Consider the following 5,563-nt stretch of genomic DNA (forward strand, 5'->3'; position numbering starts at 1 on the left):
CTCGAGTGCTCTGGAACACAGGGCCGTCATTTCAACTTTTTCTGGGGGGGGGGGGTACATATATATATATACCATTTTTAGTGTATTTTCAAAAGCCAGGGGAGGGCAACGGCTCCTTGCCCCCCCCCCCCAAATGACGCGCCTGCTCTGGAACAGGGTCACGCATCACTCAATTGATCCAATTTTTCAAATCGCACTTGAATATATAACTACTCGATTTATCGCTATTGAGAAGGAACGTTTTATTTTGAATTCTGCTCGTTACACAGATTGATAGATCGACGAAACTATATATCAATGGAACTTTTCCATGCAAATTTCCCGGAAATCGCGAGCAATCACGAGCTGAACGAATACCTGTTTTGTACGGAGAAGATTCCCGAAATATTCCCGATACGTGCACATAAGATGAATCGTTTTCTTCGACGAACGTTTTCTGACGGCAAATGTTTGACATTTCCAGGATCCTCCTCATTGGCTAACATTGCAATCCGTGATTGATAGTGTAAGATACGTACGACATGATGAGAGCTATCTCTTCTCTTGAAAATAGTTGGAGACAATTTTATAAGACACTATCTCAAGTGTACGATGACATCGATCAGAATTTCGTTTGGGAGAAAAGATTCTCTGGAGAATTTGATCTTTCTTCAGTACGATTCGGTAAAACATTCTTATCTGAAACCTATTGAAATACAGTAAAAGTCCGTTATAACTAGTGTTTCTAAACCGATTTTCGCTCATGGGCACCCCCCTTTGAAGCATATTTTCTTCTTGCGTCCTTTACTATTTTATCCGAGGCACTCTCCTCACCTAGGAGCAGCAGCAAAGGTGAATTTTTGGGTTTGCCTCCTTCCCTCATCCTGTTCTAGCATAATTTTCTTGACAACTTAATGTCCGAACCTACCGCTCTATGCTTGTAACCCGCTTAGCAACACCACGCGTCTGGGGCAGAGGAGTATTTACTGGGTGGGGGGGGGACGGACGTGGTGGTGCTAAGCTACTTATAAATTCCATCGTAGGATTCCCACGGTAAGTGATCTTCTGGGGCACCGTACTCATCACCGTAAAGCAACAGTTTACATGTGCATACGAACATCATGTTACCAGATTTCATGATGTAGGCCTTCTATGGACATGCTCATGACGTTCCGGACATGTTCGGATGGGCTCATGCGTTAAACCTTTCAGACCCTGGTACCACAAATGCGTGAGTTGCTTTCCCTCACTAGGATTTTTTTCTTCTTCTCAGAGAGTTAAGCCCTGACATAAAGGATTGTGTGTGTAAGTTTTGAGTTACAAATATGGTGAATACGGGCTTAGCTTTGAGGCTTCCATCAGATGGCAGCACATGACGTGGAACTTCCAGGGTGTTCTTAAGATGGCTTCCAGGAGGAAGTGCCTCCGGAAAAATTTGGATTTATTACATAAAATTTTAGCAATAAAATTCTGGAAAGAAATGTGTATGACGGTAAATATACCTTGCAATACGCACACACACACACCTTAATTCTACTCACAGTTCTGCTGGATTCTGAAAGTAGTCGCTCTCCTACAATATTGTTACGATCTATAGAAGATAGATGATACAAGTCTTTTTTGCAATCTTCCGTTGGCAACAAGAGTTGATACAGGTTTATCGGAAAAAGATGCGATTGGTGGGAACATTCTGGAAGGTCCCGCCCCTCCAGACAGTGGTTCCGAACCTCCGTACGGTGGCGCCGCCAACTTGGAAACTCTAAAGTAGAATTTTGTAGAATATTCCTTTTCCCGAAGCTTCGAAAGACCTATAAGTAGAGGGAGAATGAGAATAGGGATGCCGGATATTATGACAGATTCCAGAATAGAGATTAAAGAGACTGGATTAACAGTCAGTTGTGTTTAAACTTTACGAGAAAGTTGTTAGCTCTCTGGTTAGGTTGTAAATGCGTGTAAATTGCTGTTCTGTAAATAAATCTGTGTTCGTCCGTCGAACCGCTTCTTGTTTTGCAATCTCGAAGTCTTGTGAAAAATTATCCGGAACAATATTTTAGTTCAAAGCTTGATTTCATTTGATTGATTTCTTTGAATTCATTTTTTTTACAGCTTTCTGTACCCCCGATAACCACTTATCACGCCCCCCATTTGATTACACAAATGCCGCCCCCTCCCCCCGATACTTAGAAATGGGCTATCCAAAATTAATTTACGTGTACCGGAATATACAAGTAGAACACGCTCATCAAGCATTTATTTTTGCATTGAGGTATTTTTCTACCGATATCGGTCATTCATGCACTATTGAAAGATTCGCATGTGAGGAAAAAGGAAATTCATCATAATAAAAACTGAAATCCTTTTTTTTTCTTGAAAATCCAACTTCCTTTTCCCCCTCTAACTGATTGTAATAGGAAGGTCCGAGAAGTAGATGGATTGTGGTGGCGACGGTGGGGGGATGTCAATAAAGGTTCGGCCGTGTAAGAAAATCAAGTTTTTTTTGGGGGGGAGGGCGGCTGGTTTATACGGTTTGTGGCGGAAAAGATAGTTATTATCTCTCCCCTACTCCCCGTGACGCCGTACCCCCCGGGGACACGAGATTATATTTCGCAAGCGAACGCAACTTCTGTGACGTCACAGTGCCAGCTCCTAATTGGCTGCGCTGTCATAACGCAATTTCTTTTATTTTGAATAATTTTTTATTCAATTACGTTATTTCACTGATGTGCCGTTTATTGATGGCATTGATGTCATTTATGTTTATTTCATTGATGTCGGGTTATTCTATCATGCGTGCAAGCTGTTTTTAACGCATTTCTAAACTTTATTTGACATAATTCACATTATATTGGCATATTTATGAAAATTACAAATTTTCGAAAATTCGTAAAAATTTCACTTCCATTGCGCGAGATTCTCACACAGATTTTTTCGTCTTTATTCTTCCTTTACCCTATTTTAACTTTGAGTTGATTGTATGTAAAGTACCGATATGAATTTATCTTTATGCTTATTATGTGTTTTTATGCTGGTATTATGTGTTTTTTCCACAACTGTAATATTGGGCTTCCTGTAGCTTGCATACTCAAATAAACAAATACTTTTACGCAGACAGACCATTTGAGTTGGTGCACATATGTGTACATTAGATCTTAACTTGAAAAAAAAGAACCATTAAAAACCGTTAAAAATGAGGTACTCATATGGTACACAAATGAGGTTTCGCTGGAAAAAAGAAATTGAATGAATAGACTATTGAAGTCAAAAATGTTTTGAAAAGAATGTTCTTCCAGGGATAACTCGCAACAAAAATGTGGAAATACATTCACAATCCTTGCCCTATCAAAAAAGTGATTTCGAAAAGTAGAATTGAAATGAAATCTTGCATATGAATTACCGAAGATAATACTTTGAGACCTTTACAAAAAAGCAACACAATATTAATACATATAGTTACGTGAGAAAACATATCGAAAGGAATAGGCTTGAGGTGAATTGAAAAGTTTCTCTTTCAAAAAGAAATGTTCGTCTTTGTAACGTAATTTTAATTTCTTCATGCGATGGGAATTTTATTTTTCCTGATTTCTACCGAAATTTCATTTTCTGAAGTCGAAATCTAATTTTCCCACTGATATTTACGTCGAAAAGAAAAAAAAACTAAAGAGGAAATGACTCCGTAAAGAAATAAATAAAATTGATCTGAAATAACTTTTTTCCTCATTGATTCTCATACAGAAATGTTCTGGAGTGTTTCCCCCCCCCCCCCAAACAGTAAATTTCGAATCGACGGATATTGATTTCCCAAATGTATTAGAAAATCTCACTCGAAGACAAACAGTTTGGTGTGGGGGCGCGGGGGGAATGAATTTTCAAAGGAAGCAATATGGAAATACAACTTGAGGTATAGCGTCAAATTAAATACATGAAGCATTGGGAATTTTTCATTCCGTATTTCTCGGATTAAGTGTGTGAGGTGCGAATAAAAAATATTAAAATGTATTTGTGAGTTGAAATTCAGCGCCGCGTGATGGTATCTGGATCTATTTGTCTCATTGTTGATATTAAATATTAAGGTACCCGACTTATCTTTCTTAGCATTTATTTTTTTATGAAAAGGTACGATAGAGTGAAATTTAATAAACATTTTTTTTTTGATTTTTTAAAAGAAGTCTCAAAAATTTTGAAAACACTAATAAACTTTGGACTACCCATGTCATTTTTTATGAAAAAGTCATTTTTATGTCAAATTTTGGACAAAATTCGTGTAATACGCAAAACACGATTGTGTGTCTGCGCGCGAAAATTGTATGAATGAAATGTTTTGTTATTTTCACAGTACATTCAACAAGTAATGATTCAGGTTATGGATCAAAATTTAAAGAATTTTATGATATGTTTGTACTTTTACATCCGAATCTGTTGATATGAGTGTGAATTTTTTGAAATTTATTTTGACGATTTTTCCACTCTAAAACTTAAACTTTTCTCTATTTTTTAACGAAAATTTAGATTTGTGAACCTATCATTTGGACAAATAAAAAATACGACACTGGAAAAAAAAATGAAAACGAAAACTCTCGCAACGTAATTCATTGTTTCGTAATTTTTGCACTCACCGCTATCCATACGAGGGTTTTTAACAGCTGGCTGATGTGAAGATGTGTTTAAGAGATAGAGAAAATTCAACTGCCCTTGCGGGGAATCGAACCCACGTCCTTTCACTTTCCGGGTGAACGCACTAAACTACAGAGGCAAGGAATATCGCGATCTTTCCTTGGTGCTCGTGTGCACTGCGGGGCCATTCAAGTATTACGTCATCATCGATGGGGGGGGGGAGAGGGGGGTTTCCGATTTGCTGACTTTTGATGACAAGGGGGGGGGGTGTTGGATAATGCTTACGTCATCAACTACCGTTTATGAAAATATGAGTTGGGATCCAGAGGGGCAGAGCTGATGACGAAATATTGCTGACAAGTGGGGGTGGGGGGTTCAAAAATGGCTGAAAATTTGCTTACGTAATACTTGAACGGCCCCTGAACGGGACCGTACATGGACGGTTGGATCTAACTCAGGCCAAAGCTCACAATTGCCGACACTGCTACCAGATGGCGACTTATCCGACTTAATAGGAAAGATTGAGATATTCGTTGCCTTTGTAGTCTAGTGGTCCAGGGCCTTCACCCGGAAAGTGAAAGGACGTGGGTTCGATTCCCCCCAAGGGCAGTTGAATTTTCTCTCTTTCCTGAATATATTTTCGCATCAGCCAACTATTAAAAACCTTCGCACACTGTATTTTCATTCTCAAAACTGGTACAGGGTGGTTTTTGAACGTCTTCTGAGCATTTTTTTTTAAATTAAAAAAATTATACCTCTATGACGGACGGTTGATGAGATAACAGCCGAGTGTGCTAATTTCTTTCCCGTATATTGGGGCACTACGGTCATTCGGTCACTGTCTAGCTCAGTGTTTCTCAAAGTGGGCAATATCGCCCCCTGGTGGGTGATGGAATGGTCCAGAGGGCGATAGAAGCTACGAATTTAATATACGATCACTTGAGATGGGGACGTGGATAGAAAAAAATTTCTG

At 38.9% G+C, this 5,563-nt stretch overlaps 1 non-coding gene across 1 annotated transcript; it reads left to right on the forward strand.

The window, feature by feature from the left end:
• The first annotated feature begins 5,125 nt into the window (after positions 1 to 5,125).
• TRNAS-GGA (transfer RNA serine (anticodon GGA)) lies at positions 5,126 to 5,199 on the forward strand. Its single transcript has one exon. It is a non-coding gene; the product is annotated as a tRNA-Ser (tRNA).
• Positions 5,200 to 5,563: the final 364 nt, after the last annotated feature.

This window comes from Pholcus phalangioides, unplaced genomic scaffold (assembly GCF_987345545.1).
Source record: "Pholcus phalangioides strain wild (caught in Gottingen) unplaced genomic scaffold, Ppha-v1.0 ptg000016l_1, whole genome shotgun sequence".
Taxonomy (NCBI): Eukaryota; Metazoa; Arthropoda; class Arachnida; order Araneae; family Pholcidae; genus Pholcus; species Pholcus phalangioides.